General features: G+C 39.2%; 1 protein-coding gene across 1 annotated transcript in view; it reads left to right on the top strand.

The window, feature by feature from the left end:
• Nucleotides 1–18150, top strand: part of LOC109032724 (cathepsin B-like cysteine proteinase 6) — a 361957-nt gene that overhangs the window by 105242 nt on the left and 238565 nt on the right. The window lies entirely within an intron of this gene.

Raw genomic sequence — 18150 nt, 5'->3', positions numbered from 1 at the left:
TGCGATTTGACTGTTGATTCACGTGTAAAAGTTGGCGAGAAACACGATGGTGCCACTGGTTTTCTCTGAAATCATCTCTCAAGCTCAAAAAAAGCTCTCAAAGTGAGGCCAAAATGGAGAGGATATCCCACGCTATCCTGGGAGTTCACCTCTACATCAAAACAAACTCTCCATGCAAAGATAGGGAGCAAATACATTGACAGAGCTGCCACATTATTTGGGGGCTCCAAAACTGAAAACGCGGCAACCCTGCTAATGTATTTGCTCCCTATCTTTGCATGGAGAGTTTGTCTTGATGTAGAAGTGGACTCTCAAGATAGCATGGGATATCCCCTCCATTTTGGCCTCAACTTGAGAGCTTTTTTTGAGCTTGGGAGTTGATTTCAGAGAAAACCAGTAGCACCATCGTGTTTCTCGCGAACTTTTACACGTGAATCAAATGTCAAATTGCAAATCCCTCACACATGCAACATCTCCATTCAGTGGGTCTAAAAGCGGCCCTGATCGAACCCCTCCGTTTTTATGTAAATCTTGAATTTGGTAGTGAATTTCAAACTTTCCTTTATTGTCTTCATATTGATTTTGTGAGTCATTTCTCATGTATAAGGCGGGTTATTTCCTCTTTCAATTCTAGTGGCGAAGCGTGAATGATCGATTATCAATATTTCCCCATTTGAAATCATGGTGAAGAATCGATTACTAAGGTGTTCGTTGCGAATACTCTGTCTATCGATTCTTTGTCATAAGTTTCAGTGGTAGATGAATCGACACATCGCAGAACACGCTGCGCGACTGCTCCTTCGCTTCGGCCAAAGTTTTACAACACACATATACAAGTGGGCTCGTTCTTTACTGGATCAGGTGTATAAAGTTTTGGTGAGAGCGGCCTCTAATTTCGGTAACTAAGAAAGGAGCGCCGCGCGGTTGAAAAAATAGGAAATCAACAAACACATTCATAGTAGCTTAGTAGTTATAGTAGTTCATAGTAGTTTTTGGCAAGTCTGGGTGTTATTCCTGAGTCAGTCTCGTGAGCTTCAAAGCATTTGATTTGGCTTTTCAAAGCCGCTTACTTTTTCAATCGGTTATTATCAGAGCCACCAGACAATGCTTGAAAAAAGAATGGAAGGGAAAGGAAATGTGTCACATTAGGGTGCGGCTTATTTGTACGCAAAAAAAGTTGGAATAATTCAGCTCCCCGGTTTCCAATAGGTGCTAATACATAAGAAAATAATTCCTGTAGAGTTTTCAACTTTTGCCACTGAATAGCCCGCCCCGTGATCAAAAATAGCTTTTTTCTTCAAGAAAAGCGCGTCGTAGCGAAAAAGAGCGTAAAATGGGTAGCGATGAATAAAAATTCGCCGGGGCCACAATTTTTTTTTTTTCAAAACCACTTTAGAATATATTTCTAGAGGGTTTTTGTGGATTACCTTATATGAAGCAAAACATTTTAAGTGGAAAAAAAATAGGAAAATTATGAACATTTTTATGAGCCGCCGGGTCTGTTTTGACCCGGTTGGTAAAGCTAGGGTTACAGCGCTACAAGGAAAGTAATGGGTCGTAGTTTTGGACTTACTTCGATAAAAAAGAAAATATTGAGAAAATTCACTTGCAGGAGTGTACCACTTGTAGTTTTATCACCCCTAGAACCGACTTGAATGGCCAATCTTTTTTTCTGGCATGTACTATTGGAGTGCAGGCGCATTTTTTGAGCTTAGAGAAGAGTTGTCTCGGATGGATGAATTTTCCTGGTGATGTTTTTAAATTTTGTCTTCATCTAATATGATTCTTATGTAAAATTTTACGGTCTGTTAATTTTGCAAACTAGCATTTTTTCGCTACGACACGATTTTCTTGCAGAAAAAAGCTATATTTGATCACAGGGCGAGCTTTTCAGTGGCAAAAGTTAAAAACTCGATTTTTTTGTAAAAACGTCGCCGGTGGAAGTTCTAAGAATGCTGCGATCGGTCTGAACCTGTGCAGGAATTATTTTCTTATGTATTGGCACCTATTGGAAACCGGGGAGCTAAACTATTCCAACTTTTTTCTTCAGTATACAAATAAGCCGCACCGTAGCGTCACATGTCACAAGTGCGTTTTGTTTCATTTTACGGGTGCGAATTTTCACGAAGATCTAGCTTTATTTTTAAAATTCGTCGAATTCAAATTCGATCTCTCCTCCATAAGCACAAAAATCTGCGATACTGTCGGCAAAGCACGTGCAAAAGAACTGAGTGTCCACATATAATCACAAAAAACGCAGATGACGTCTGTAGAAACGCGTTTTTGCTCCTTACTGGAGGAAAGAACACACTTCAAACAGGATTTAGAAGTCAGTTTTTCTTTGTGTTAATTCCAATGCGTCGATTCAATTTCACATCCCAATGGGGAGAGGTGGTGAAAAAAAAACCTTTTCATAAAGCTCTCTCCACAAATTGAATCCATCCAGTGAGCAAGGTAAAGTAAGGTCGGAAAGTAAAAGTTCCATTAACGGTTGATTTTGAACCAACGGACAGCGTTCCTTTCCTTCCATCAATACGTTCGTACGTAAATGGGCAGTTGGCTTGAGGCACAGCCTTTTAGTTTAGCTCCATTCTGTGTTCTTCCAGCTCGTGTGCTCCTGCTCCACGGAAATGTATCGACGGACCTATTTCTTAATTTCAGTGAGTACAGATTTACCAATATTTGTGGTAACGATCTTCACCGGGAAGCACTAGTAGAGCACGGTAAAGATGTCGATTTTTTCGTCGAGAACCGACGGAGAAAAAATACTCTATCGGGCATGTAACCGATAAAACATTTTTACGGTTTTGAAATCTTTGTATAGAAAATTGCTAATATTATTTTTGCATTAATCAACACAGGGTCCCCACTCAGCATAAAACCTTAATACAATCTTAGTATAATATTGCACAACTTACACATCAACATTGCAGCCATATTATATCCATCTTAGTAAGAATGAGGTAAGATTGCATCAATGTTGATGTGCTATTGCCACGGACTTGCCTGAACATTGCAACAACATTGATAGTAAGGTTGAAGTAACATTACAATAATCTTACATAATATTGATATGCCCCCGTCAACATTGCTATCAGGTTGACACTTCTTAACATCTCCTTGATTGCCGGTCTATCAAGCTTACATCAATGTTGATATTGTCAGTCTTATCCTGACAATACTGATTTAACATTCCATCCATATTAGTAACATTACATCAACATATGTCAGCAAATAACAACATTGCTTTAAGATATCATGCTGAGTGGGTCACAACTTCGAAAGATTTTCAACAACAGATGTATTTCTTTTCAATTAAGTTGTCGTGCATCTTTAAAAACGGTATAAACTAAACTGGCGACACCTCTGTTTCCGTTATCGTGAAATCACCGACCCATCCGTTTCAGCCGCGAGTCCGATTTCAGGCGTGGTTAAAGAACATGCAACGAATGCAGTAAAGAACGAGATACCTGGGAAATATATTAAGTAGTTGGATTTTTTTCTTAATTTCTTACAAAAACCTATTATGTTTACCTAATTTTTAGACAAAGCCATGAAGATCGTCAGTTTTGAAACTAATAGCCTCAGCTGGAGAGACGATTCAAAAAAGTAATGCATGTGCGCTAATTTTTCAGGTTCTACTTCTCATTTATGGTGATTTTGGAGCAATTCATTCCCAGTGAATCCGCCTAATGTAATTCCTAAGTCGGGTTTTGGCGAGGAAATACAACATGTAACTCCTCAGACGCTGTCGGAAGAGGTGCGTTCTAAATTAAATTACATAGTTAAACTAAATTTACTTGAGTCATGATTCCTCGAGCTCGTCGCAAAATTGGCAAGGGTCATGCCCCCTCACAAATAATGTACTTGATTTTATTCGAGGAGGTTTCGTCTAACCCGCAAGTCAATGTCTGCAACCGTTCTCGAGTTACGAGGGTCCAAAAAAATGTAAACTAAATTTAAACTTAAATTTCAGATTGAGTTTCCGAACCGTTTTCGAGGTTTGGGAAGGGGGGCAAAGTCTCCGATTTTTACTCATTTCTGCAGGTGTTTAATGTCAAATTTCGACAGTAACATGTTACCTGATTTAAACATCGAGGCACAGTTTGCGGTGATTATTTCAGCTATTTCTGGTGTACCTATCAGCATCTCTCACAAACCTCCACCTGGTTTTTACGTGAACGGGGTGCATTACCTATACAGGGTGTGCACAAAATATATGGTTACATGTTAACACGAGGGTCGTTCAGAATGTAAGGATCCCTGTTTGTTTTCTGAAGAACTTATGAAGCTACAAAAATCGCAATTATACCGTTAGGAAATGGTGCCCTCAGCTTTTAAATTGTGTATTTAATTTTTATGTTTGATTAAGTGTTCGCGTGGGAACCGCATTTTTCCGCGGTCACCTCGAAAAATTTCCCACCATCTCTTGAATGTCCGAAAATTATGCGAGAAACGGGCGGTAAAACGAGAAAAAAACGCGTACATATTGCGTGTACGTGTACCAATTGAAAAATGTACTTACAAGAAACACTGTTCAGAATTTTTCAACGTAATTTCCGTTGACATTTACACATTTTCGAGATCTTGGTATCAGTTTGTTGATGCCCTCTCGGAAGAGCTTTTCTGTCTGCTGTCAGCACTTCAGTTTCTCGTCAGTTTCAAACTGTAAATCGCCCGTGAACTTCCATAAAACTGGAAAGAGGTGGTAATCGCTACGAGCTAAATCAGGACTGCGCGGTGGATGGGGAAGACAAGGCCAGGTGAACTGATCCTGGATTACTTGAACATTGATGCAGCGGCATGGGTTTCTTCAATCAGCAGAAAAAAGACGTCAGCAAACTGATACCAAGATCTCAAAAATGTGTAAGTGCCAAAGGAAATTACATTGAAAATGCTGAACAGTGTTTCTTGTAGGTGAATTTGTCAATTTGTACTCCGGCGTTTTTCCTCTCATTTTACCTCCGGTTTTTCGCACAATTTTCAGACGTTCAAGAGATGGTGGGAAATCCGAGGTGACCGCGGGAAAATGTGGTTTCCAAGCGAGCACTTCATTAAGAATAAAAAATCGATACTCAATTTAAAAGCTGAGGGTACCATCTTTCTAACGGTTTAATGGCGATTTTTTTTAGCTTTATAAGTTGTTTAGAAAAAGGTAGGGGACCTTATATTCTGAACGACCCTCGTATTATCACATAACCATGTATTTTGTGCACACCCTGTAGAGATAGTGCAACCCCTTCACGTAAAAACCAGGTGGAGGTTTGTGAAAGATGTTGAAAAAATACACCAGAAATAGTTTAAATAATCACTGCAAACTGTGCCTCGATGTCTAAATCAGGTAACATGTTACTGTCGAAATTCGACATAAAACATCTGCAGAAATGAGTGAAAATCGGAGACTTTGCCCCCCTTCCCAAACCTCGAAAACGGTTCGTTAGTCAATCTGAAATTTTAGTATACGTAAAGAGGGAATATCAGGAAAGTTTTTGAAAAATGATACTGAGTAATTCGTAAACCCAACCCAACCCAACCCAACCCAGCCCAGCCCAACCCATAACCCAACCCAACCCAGCCCAGCCCAATCCAACCCAGCCCAACCCAACCCAACCTAACATAACCGTACATGTACTGACCTAAATTAATCTAGTCTAACCATACGTGACCCAGATCTCTCCTGTAGACTTAATTTTTTTAATTTTACTTATAAGGAAGATATTTTCCTGTTCGTTATAGTTGACACCGTAATCGTTGACACCGTGCTCAGGGCCCATTTTTGCGTTTCACTGCCTGAGCACGACGTCGACGCAATCGTTGACTCCATGATCAGATTTTGGGCTTGTTGACACTAGAGTCCCTTTATACTGAGAGTCAAGACAATGTGAATCCATTTCTGATTAGCTCTCGTATTTTAGGCCTTCACAGTGTCACAAACAGACATATTGACAGGCCTCTATATTGAAAAAATAGTGTTTTGTTAAACTAAATAATTAATTTAATTAATTATTGTTTTAAAATTTTTAATTATCTTAATAGGGAATAAAGATTACATTTTCGCCGATTGCAAAGATTATAATCTGGAATGGACCAGGGAATTACGGGTTCGGCAAGGAACAAACGGAATGAGAAAAGGAACGGAGAAAGGAATTTGAGATTGGGCCGATCAAAGATTACGAAAAACGTTCAATTTGTGTAATCTTTATTCCCGTTTGTGACATCCATGAGCCGAATTGTCTTGACTCTCAGTATAAAGGGACTCTAGTTGACACCATGCAACATTACCTCCCTCGGTTTTGCTCACAGCTGCCAAAGACGAGAGAGACCATCACTGTAAACACAGCCACAACCGAGCCAGCGCCTGACTCCAACAATTCGGATCCTGACGACCAGTTGGACACTAGAGGCGTCAGGAAAACGTTCAGAAAAACGGTCGGAAGAATCAGGAATGCCATTAGTCCTAACAGGAGGAGAAAACCCACCCCACAGTCGCCATACCCCACCACTCATGTATCAAAAATGGTGAACGAACCTCCACAACCGGTTACTGGGATTCATCGGCCAGGAGAGATCTCCGTCAAACGCGACAAACCAGTTGAAGAGTTAAATTATCAGCTGAGGGTGGAAAGAGAAACTAGAGGCAAGGATGGTTACCTGACAGATCAAGAAATTCATTGTATGAACAAATCGTGCTTGTGTTGTTGTGTTCCTTTATTGAACATGATTCCGCATAAAAAAAGGAGTTCGAAGGAAGCTACGAGGACAGGCAGTTTCAAATAGTACCAACCGAAGAACGTAAACTGGATACTGAGTTATGCCGGAATCACATGCTGAATGTGGGAGCTGAATGTGGCTCGAATGTGGAAGTCATCGGCCCGATGCCTGAATTTCGCGCGTGTCGCGTAAAATTCAGCAACGATTCTCAGCGACAATCGGATACTGTCGGATTTGTCTGAACTATTCGAATAAATTTGATACAAATCTGCATGAAAATAACTCGAATTTGCGAAATTTCAGCCGTTGAGTGATGACTGTTGACTTCCATATTCAGCTGCCAAATTCAGCGTGTGCTTCCGACATTAAAGAAAATTCGTCGTTTCCCGGACGAGGGAACGAAATTCCATTCTGAGGTTAAAACATTAGACTCGAACAATTCAATTAATTACAAGAACATACCAATGCAATTTTTGTCCAAAGTTGTTCTGATTTAAGCATGAAATCAGAAGAACAATCAGTGAAATTTTCAGTAAGAATGCCCGGGTTCCTCTGGTACAAATGCGATTTGGAAAGGGAAAGGCAACATGGACAAGACGCATACACAGAGGCGTAACAACCATACCTACCGCCACCGCCGGACGGGGGGCGCAGCGATGCGAGGGGCGCAAATTTTTGGAAAAAGAAAACGGGGAAAAGAAGGAGAAAAAGAAAAGAAAGAAGAGAAAGAAGGAAGAGAGGGACAGAGAGAGGTAGAAAAGAAAGAAAGAGGAAAGCAAGGAGAACAAGTACTTAACACTCCCACGGGTGACTGTGTAAGTGTAATTTGCGACTTGATCAACTCTGACATGTCAGATTTTTGATCATGCAAACATCTCATCAAAGTTTCACATTTGTCATACTTTTTTGGGACTTGAATTTCCTCTTCACTTTTCTTTCTATTCTCATAGCGATACCTTGATGTTCTCCCATGTATTCAGATCTGAATGACTAGACGAGCGGGGGGGGGGGGGGGGGGGTTCGCCCCTCAAAACTTCTGATATGAAGGGGCGCAGTCTCAGATCGGTGGAGGCGCGCGAAGATTTCTACATAGGGTGCCCCAAAAGTACCGGGACTGCCTCTGTAACTTCGGAAGTAAGTTCCTCACTGATTGTAAATTGCCATAACTCAGTCAATTTTTATCCGATTGAGCTGATCTTGGTCTTAATCGATAGGTATTGAGTTGATCTTTAAAATGAAACCAAGATCATGTCTGCATCTATCTTACTTTCGAAGTTACAGAACCAGTCCCGGTACTTTTGGGACACCCTACGTAGTTACGCCAATGCGCATAGACGCGGGTTTTTGAAAAAAATTGAGACCCTAATAATTCCAACTTAGTCTTAACCCATAACCTGTGAAAAATTCACCACTAAAATCCAATGTCAAAGCATCAAAAAGTGAGTTCGATCTTTTTTCCGCCTTCAGGCCCCATGTGATAATAAAAAGTGTATGCAGATATTTCTTAAAATCGCAACAATTGTACTTCCGCGCATTGTCCTCTAAGCCTCTCAAATTGTGTTGCGTTCTTTCTGATGGAAACGACGGATTGGCTCCCAGTAAATTAGGCCCCGTGTGAAATTGGACTCCAAGCTAAAATACGATATTTTGGCCATTGGCGATACGAAATTTGGTAATACTGTTTATCCTCCACCTGAATGTATATAAAACAATCGATTCCCTCGCTGATGAACAACGTATCTCTCGCAAGCGTCAGGAATTTGCGATTCAAGTTCTGATTCCTATGTAAAACTTCACGAGAAACGCACGATGGTGCCACTAGTTTTCTCTGAGATCAACTTTCAAGCTCAAAAAAAAATCTCTAAGTTCAGGTCGTAATGGAGGTGATATCTCACGCTGCGTAGAGATTCCTCCACTATATCTAGTCAAACTCACCATGCACAGATAGGGAGGCAATATATTAGCACGGTTGCCACATTGTTTGGGGAACTATGGCAACTGCGCCAATGTATTTGCTCCCTATCTGTGCATGGAGAGTTTGACTAGATGCAGAGATGGACTCTTAACGCAGCGTGGGATATCCATTATCCACTCTGTAACGCCCTAAACTTTGAGAGCTTTTTATGAGCTTAGGAGTCGATTTCAGAGGAAACCAGAGGCACCATCGTGTTTCTTGAGAAATTTTATGAACTGTATACGTAAATTTTTTTTTTTTTTTTTTTTTTTTTTTTTTTTTTTACTACTTCAAATAGCCCATAAGGGCTAATCCCACGCTTTAAGTCCCATCCCCCCTCCGTCCCTACTGAACCAGCCCCAGGCAACCACTGTTTGAGACCATCAAACTCGGGTCGCCTGGCCGGGAATCGAACCCGGGACCTCCCGATTATAGAGCAAGCGCTACAACCACTACACCATAGGAGGCCGACAATTGCAAATTGCATTTTGCAAATTGTACGAAAAGGTACTCCAATCGCAAAACCCCCACACATGCAGGAGCTCCATTGCAGTTGCGAGGCGTGTACGATCGATTATCGATATTTACCCATTCGAAGTTGTGGTAAAGAATCGATTATTAAGGTGTTCGTCGCGAACACTCTGTTATCGATCCTTTTCCATAGATTTATATGGCAGATCGATCGATATATCGCAAAGCACGCCACGCAACTGCTCCATTGTTGTAGAAAAATCACCCTAAAAAATAAGCAGTCGAAATATATATATCCGATTACCGTGGGGTGTGAAGGGATCCGCGTAAATTTCAGAAAAATCAATTCAGCAATTAAAGATCCGCGCGCCACTAATACGGGTATAAATTTAAAAGAAATCTCTTTCAGGAAATAGAATCCACCGCGAAGTTATACCGCCAGTTAATGCTGGAGTGTGAGTAACATAGTTTTTTAAGTCTTCTGTGAATAAATTTTTATTGAATTGAGGTTTAGATGTAAGTGCTTGTTATATATATTATAAAATATGTAGCATTATGGGTCACTAAACTACCAACGAATTTTGACTTGCGAATACATTTGTCTGGGAGTAAATGACGCGTAGATTACGATACGCAAAATGAAAACGCGAAAAAGTAACACAATAACCGAGAAATACGCAAATCAAATCTCTCAACTTATCCGCAAAGGACTACGTGCAAAACGGGCCATTTGGGGCTCGGGGCGGATACCTTTGAGACTTGCCCTATTCATTCACCTAACAATGCCCCATCTTTTCCCAAAGTTTCAAGCCCCCCAAAAATTTTGGGGAGACGCGGCGGGGGGTCAAAGTTAAAAACCGGCAAAATTTTCGCGAATTTATTACTCGAAAACCAAGAAGTTTTGGAAAACGCGGTTTAAACGAGCGTATTTAGCGCGACGAGAGCTTTCAGAAAATGTATAACATCATAGGGTTTTGTCAACTTCAGCTCGAGTTATCGCCTCCGAAGCGCCGGAACGCTCAAAAATGACCCCTTATTTTTTCACGTTCGGGCCGATTTAAGAAAAAGCCATTTTTTAATTTTGTTGAAAAACTGATATGTTGTTCCTGACTCTCTGTAGCCCCTCTCGCTCTTTACCGCATGCGGGGGAAATGTTTTGGTCGCGAGTTATAAGAGCGGAAAGGAGCGAATGTCGGGAAAATCGGCTATTTTAAACTGCGCGCGGCGACGGATCAGGAGACATGTGGCAACAATGCGAGGTCGGCAGAAGAGTGTGATTCGCCGAGCTGAGTAGAAGGGGACGTTTTCCCTCCGATCAACGCCGCGCGCGCAGTTTAAAATAGCCGATTTTCCCGACATTCGCTCCTTTCCGCTCTTATAACTCGCGACCAAAACATTTCCCCCGCATGCGGTAAAGAGCGAGAGGGGCTACAGAGAGTCAGGAACAACATATCAGTTTTTCAACAAAATTAAAAAATGGCTTTTTCTTAAATCGGCCCGAACGTGAAAAAATAAGGGGTCATTTTTGAGCGTTCCGGCGCTTCGGAGGCGATAACTCGAGCTGAAGTTGACAAAACCCTATGATGTTATACATTTTCTGAAAGCTCTCGTCGCGCTGAATACGCTCGTTTAAACCGCGTTTTCCAAAACTTCTTGGTTTTCGAGTAATAAATTCGCAAAAATTTTGCCGGTTTTTAACTTTGACCCCCGCCGCGTCTCCCCAAAATTTTTGGGGGGCTTGAAACTTTGGGAAAAGATGGGGCATTGTTAGGTGAATGAATAGGGCAAGTCTCAAAGGTATCCGCCCCGAGCCCCAAATGGCCCGTTTTGCACGTAGTCCTTTAAAACGCCCCGGTTTCGCGCCAAACCGAGTAATGTCATGCGGCACAAGTCAGAACGTGTCAGAAGCGAGCACGGGTTTCTACGAGTTCCGTCAAATGTCTCTCTACACATCGCATGTGAGAACAATACTTAAGTCGAAATTATATCCTTGGAATTAAATAATCGAATCTCATTTATGTTATCCGTAGTAAACAAGCAACACTTGTTTCACATTGAAATACGTTTCATTTTAACAAACATCAGTGAAAAATGAGAGAGGATTTCGATTTGACTACCGCAGTACATCACCATACCGTTAGTTTCCCGCCATTCGGGTGCGTTTGAGATGTCTTGCTGTTTTTGGATTTTTCAAAAGCGGTTTTTTTGGCGATTTTGGCTCCATAAAAATGCGAAAAAATCACCACATTATCTACTCACCTAGTACTTTCAGAATATTGAATAAAATAAACAAGGTTTAGTGACCCATAACGGTGCTAGTTTTTCTGTTGATAGTTTGCCTTATGCTCTTTTACCTTTTAATATGTGCATTGAATTCTTCCCCGTTTCGGGCTAGGGCTCTGCTTCCTCTCGTTCCAACAAATCACTAAACTATGGAAGAATTTTTACTTGCAAATACGCTTTTCGGAGGGTAAATGACTCTTAGAAAATGCCAAAAAAGTACCCATAAACTGAGAAATACGCAGTTCTAGAAGCGCAACTTTTCCGAAAATATTAAATGGCCCCCGGGGCACAGTGGATAGAGTCAATCCGAGAGGTCAGACATGAAATTTTGACAAAAAATCAAAATTGTGTTGTTTATTTTGTCACGTTTTACATTTCGAGGAGTGCATCTAGAAGAAAATCTCACGAGGAAACCAATGGAACCACTTTTAAAACCTAACAGTTTTGTATGAACGGAGTTATGAGCTTTTTAAGTTCCCAAATTTTGTCCGACCTCTCCTATTGACTCGATCCACTGTGCGGGGGCGAGGGACTAATTAGTTATTCTAAGGCCCAATTTTCCATCTTTAATTAGTTTAAAATGTGGTGCGTTATAGAATAATGTATTAAAATAGACAAGGACCAATGGATGTGCGAGCTGAAGAGAGAACAAGTGACTTATTAGTGTATTCTCCGAAGAAAATACACTATTTCCAGTTCAGTCTTTCTTTCCTCCGAAAAATACTTGAATCCTTGTGTAGGTAGTCAACAGCGTCGGGATGGTATAAAATATATTAAAATAATGTGCAAGGGGGATTTGTAGCTCAATCTTTTTTTTTTTTGAAGGAATTTTATTTAAATATAACGTAACTACTACAAATATTTCCTTGTATCTATCCACATGGTTCAATACTAAAACTAAACGAATTGCATTAATTGTACAGGGTAACGTTGGATAATACGATGATAGCTCTATTCGAAAATGATTCAATAGTCGATAGATTATAGCCTCTGAATTTTAGATTAGTGTTTTTAAATATTTCCGATATTCACATCGCTAGTACGATAGTGAGTCAAGTATTCTAAGGTTATATTACAAGTCAAAGACATAAGATTTGGCCAGGGAAAACTTTGAAATAACTTCAGAAGTATACGTCCTGAGAAAATCTCAGGACAAAATGATTTGCACCATAAGCTTAGGAGGAACTTCTTTTTCTTTTATTCTATCAAGTGATTAAAAATACCGGTCATCAGTTAAGTTCATTGTTATTTCATAGCTTTCCACATGGATGCGGTTTTTCTCTTGTTGGCCTGATGAACAGAGTTCCCTTTTATTGGGGTCTAAATTTTTGTTACATTTTGTAATTTTATTATTTGATAAAGTATTAAATAAATACATGAATACCTAAAACCACTCTCGGTGATTTTTTTTTTCAACTCCTAAAATAGTGCCGTGATTAGAGGTGTAAGAGTTCAACCTTTTGTACCCTGCCTTTAAGGGAGGCCCTTTTCCTTAGCAATTTTTGAATGGAGCACGTGCCACTAAATTAAGTGGATTTTCAAAATGATCAAAATATCACTGAAAGTCAAAATATTTAAGAAAAAAGAATGAATTTAAAATCGAGCCGTCTTATTCAAAGATGACCCGACAAAGCAAATCCGTCTATCCCCCCCCCCCCCCCCAAAAAAAAAGGCTCATGTAAATGGTGGTGAGCGGAGTGGATATCTGACTTCGTCTTAATTCCGATGGCGATTTTACAAGTTAGCAACACTATTCCACAGTTGGCTCCATTTAAATCCCTTAAAAATATCAATAATAGATAGAAAACGCTGCTTAACCAAGGATCAATTGGATTGCATTTTGCAAAAAGGAACCAACATTATTCCAATGTCGCTAAGATTGTGCAATTTTGTTTGCCTTTCAAATATAAATAGATTATCAAGACAAATGTTATCTTTACTCCCAATAAACTACAGCTGCAAGACGAAAATTACCTTCGTAAATTTAATTTTTTGCACGATTTCAGTAATTTTTTTGAAAGAATGAACGTTACACAATCTCAGTAACATTGGAATGCTCTCGGTTCTTTTTTGCAAAATGCAATCCAATTGTATTGCATACATTTAAAATGGAGGCAATACAGTATTGACAACAATCAAGAATCTCCGTTGCAGTTCCACCGACTGATGTGCGCAAATGCATTAGTGAAAGTGCTTTTACGCCGTGGACACCGAAGTATGATCCCCAGATCTAATAAGAGAGCCTCTATTCTCTTGGAAATACTGCCGTGCTAAGGAAAAGCGCCGTATGAACCTTCAGACGTTGTCTAATTTCCTTTGATAAAACACGAATTTCTCGGTAAATTCATGAATATTTTTCTTCCAGTTTTTGGGATAATTTTGCTCGCAATTTCACCGAAAGCTCTGTAAAATTTAAAGGAAAAATATTCGGAACTTTCCTCAGAAATGAACATTTTTTCCGAGGAAATTAGGCAACTCTCAAATGTTCATACGGCGTTTTTCCTTAGCAAGGCAGAATACGCACGAAATAAACCAAAAAAAATCCTGCGGAAAAAAAATTTAAAAATACTAGACCAGGCCTGTCTGAAAGCGTTACATGACGCAACATGGTTCTGGTCGATAGCACGCAAGGCAAGGGCTTAAAATATACTTAAAACCTTTGCAAGGTCACGAATGCCAGAATTCAAAGGGACTTTCAGCGTCAGACTAGTTGACATCTTAGGACAAAAATATCAGGATGATTTGAACGTGTTGTCTCTAGAAGCGAATTTCTCAATTTCCAGCTAGCTGAGCCTTTGGCTACGTATTAGCACTAATGTTCTGGGACTCATCTAAAAATGAACATGTCCCCTTTTAGAAACAACCCGTTCATTTTGTCGCTCCTCTGACGTAAGGACGTATCTCGATATCCACATGAGCTCTGTTTCAAACAAAAAGCCATGCTTTCTGGGGCTCATGCGGAAATCAGGGCATTCTCTACGTGCGTGGAGAGGGCAGAGAGGTTCAGAAAATGTTGGCAAATCAGCACAAGTTTACGCTATTTTCAGGTTCAAAGTCTATTAATCGTACAGAGTAAAAATGCAAAATTGAACGTATTGCGACAGACTTCTGAAATTAAAGAAAATATAAAAAATTAAAGCCACTTGATGCATCCAAGCACCAATATTTCCAAAAGAACCGAGCCAGTGTTGCGGTTTGCACGAGCTGAAGGCGTGGTTCTGCAAATCCATCCTAAAAGAACGAGTATCAACGCAGTCGAAGACAGGAAAAACGTATTCGGGCCTCTTTTAAAACTTTTCTTTCGACTCTGATCGACACCTCATTGACAGCGTAGCAGAGCATTGAGAACTGACGCTTCGCGTCATCGCGCCTTCAATTTTTAAGATGCAGCACGGATGGCCATCAAGTACGAATAGTTGTCTCTCTGCGCCGTCGTTAACGCGCGCATCCTTTCCCTCCCTCTATTTCCATATTGTGTTTGTTCGCGTTTGTCTTATTCGTAATGGTGCTTCAAATTAGTAACATAGAGCGGCACACGGACTTTATGTCCACTTTTTTTACGTCCACAGACTTTTCGTCCACAATTTTTACGTCCACAGTTCTAAAGCCCACACTAATGTTAAGTCCATTACTTAAACTTAGCAGCGCAGAACGCGCACTGGCGCCTACAAACCTAACGGGATACTTCACGCATTGTGCGACGCGTGCAGTATCTCGTTAGGTTTGTAGGCGCCTGTGCGCGTGTCACGCTGATTGCCTGCCGCACCGCGACGCTTAATAATAGTAGATTGTATATATAATTTAGATAGACGCAAATACTAGTTAAAGATGACTTTCAATTTTGACTGCATCTGTTACTGAAAAATGTTTAATTTGGCATTGGAGCGTTTCCTAGGCTCCCGCTTTGGTTTTCATCTTATCATATCCGTACAGTGTACACATGAACATAAATTTTCGTTTATACTCCTATTGTCAAAATTACCTGTAAAGACGTTAATAGCCTGAGTCGCTGAATGTCTCAAAATTATAATAACTAACTAACTATCTTTTTATCTGCTCTTAGAGTCTGCTCTCTTTCAGGACTTGATTCATGAATGAAATGTTTTTAAGAATGAAGGAACTCTTCACCTCTCTTAATTAAAAAATTTAAATTTTCGTATGTACTCCCATTTTCAAAATTCTCTATAAAGACGTTAATAGCCCGTGACGTTGAACGTCTTAAAATATACTAACTAACTAGTAGTAGTATGCAATTATTTTTGAGGTGGCTCCTGTCATTTTAATGAGAAGAAAAAAATGTGGACATAACATGTCCACAATTTTGGACATATTCATGGTTGGACATTAAATCATGTGGACTTAATAAAGACTGGACTTAACGTTTAGTGGACATAAATAGCGGTGGACATTTATTTAATGGACGAAAGGTAGGTGGACATAAAGTCCTGGAAGTCATAGAGCAGAGCATTGCAAGTTCACGACTCACGCCATCGCGTCTTACATTTTTCATATGCAATGTGGACACCCGTACACCCGTTTCAGTGAATTTTTAAGTTAGAAAGGCCTGACAGTCTATTGTTGAAAATACAATTCACAAGTTGATATTTGGCAACGTTGCAATTTAGTTATTTATGGTGAAACCGCAGAAATGCGTATCTCGATTTGCGGCGCTGCAGACTTCCCGTCAAATTTTTATTTTTACGCGGAAAACTACTGAACGTCATCTTAATATTTAATTTGAAAAATAGAATGAAATTGTGAATCAACCACTGTACTAATTGCGAGGGGCGTTGGTTCATTTGAAAGGTGTTGTTCTCAATGCTTCGGGAAAACTATAAATTATTTTCTGGGGTTCGTCCCCGATTTTTAAATCCCTAAAAACTCATAAATTGGATGAGGGGAAGTGGGGTTTTTTTTTTTTGTTTTTCGGAAAAGTTTTGTTGCTACGCATCTTACTTTACCGTTTGCTGCCTTTTTATCAGCTGTTTTCATTCAACAATCATCATTAAGTGAGGTTACTTCCAACACTCAACTGCCATCAACTTACATTTTTCTTTTCCCGCGTTTTTTTTTTTTTTTTTTTTACGGTTTTTCATGATTGGTTCCATCTTTTTCCTATTGCCAATTTTTCCTCCTTAAGTCAATAACCTCCACGTTTTTTTTCTCATTTCCGATCAGAACTTTTCACGCTGTTTCTTTTCAATGTGTATAAATATGTTTATTATTAATTTCCATTTTCATTTCATCCTTTTTCTTCTGATTTATTTTTTTTAATTTAAAAATTGAACTTTTCAGTTAAGATTTTGTTAAAATAATAATAATTTTTACTAATTTTAATTTTAAATTTAACAGTTGTTATGAGTGAAATTTTCAATGACCGAGGCGGTCGTCCTCCAAAACGTGGTCGCGTTTTCCAGAATTCTTTGCATGTTCGTTTAGTGAAGCAAGAACTTAACTCTGTTATTAGTATAGAAAATCAAAGTTTCATTTCTTCATTTCGGAAGTATAAAATTGATGATCAGAACTTTGATGAAAATTTTGTTACCAAATTTTCAGTCGGTTCAATGAATATAATTTGTCATCATTGTGATGCTCGCCATTTTCAGGGTGAAATGTCCAATGGTCATTTTAATAACTGCTGCCAAAATGGCTTAATTTCTTTACCGAGTATTCGGACAAATACCGATTTGAAATCATTATTTTTATATTCTCCAAATTTCATAAAGCATATCAGAAATTATAATAGTGCTGTTGCTTTTGCCTCTTTCTCTGCAAATCGAATTGATATTCCGGGTGATGGACCTTATTGCTTTAAAGTTCAAGGATCCATATATAGGTAAGTTTATTACCGGAACCAGAATGCAGACTGAACATGGAAAAAACGAAGAAGAAAAAGCGGAAAAATTAGATGAAGTTAAAACAGGAGCAGAAAAAGAAGAAGAACCAGAAGGAACAGCTACTGAAGAAGAAAAAGAAGAAGCAAAAAAAGAAAAGACAAAAGGAGGAAAGAAGAAGAGCAAAGTTGTAGGAAATATAGGAAGAAAAGCAGGACAGAAATGGCAAAAGAAGAATCAACAATTTAATCGAAAAAAAAGCAAAGTATTTAAAAAATAAAAAAAGATCTTCTTTAAAATTAGTTTGAAAACAAATGTAAAACCGAAAAAATAATTTTGTATGAAGATTAAAACAAAATTTTAGTTTAAAGTTTACTAAATAAAATTACAATTTTTGAAAACATTTGTTATATTTATTCTCTCAAAAAAATAATTAGACCCGATTCAAAGACAAAACAGAAAATTAAATGAAAATAAATAAAAAAAAAAAAAAAAAAACATGTGAAAGTGAAAAGTGTACAGGAAAAATAAGGGGCTGCGAAGCAGCCCCATAAACCCCTAGTTTTTTTTAAATGCTTCTTTTGCACATGAAGAATATTACGTGAAAACTTCAAGCCATGATGTTGATTTGGTCTCCTTTGAAAAAATAAATTCGAAGCGGAGATTTCGAACCAACGCAAACGAGATACGCATTTTTGCAGTTTCACCGTCATTATGTTATTTCGTCGAATGAGGAGTAAGGAGCGGCGAACTATAGATGATTTTCGCGTGAATTTGGCACCTGCGAATCGTCTTAAGAGTGGCAACTCGCCTCCCCGAATTCCAAAACCCTTCGACCCTTCATAACTTAACTGCCGGTGCAGTACGGCCCTCAGATGAAAAGTCCGGACGAAAGGG

Source organism: Bemisia tabaci, chromosome 7 (genome assembly GCF_918797505.1).
Source record: "Bemisia tabaci chromosome 7, PGI_BMITA_v3".
Taxonomy (NCBI): Eukaryota; Metazoa; Arthropoda; class Insecta; order Hemiptera; family Aleyrodidae; genus Bemisia; species Bemisia tabaci.
The sequence above is the reverse complement of the archived record's forward strand: the minus strand, read 5'-3'. Positions and strand labels throughout refer to the sequence as shown.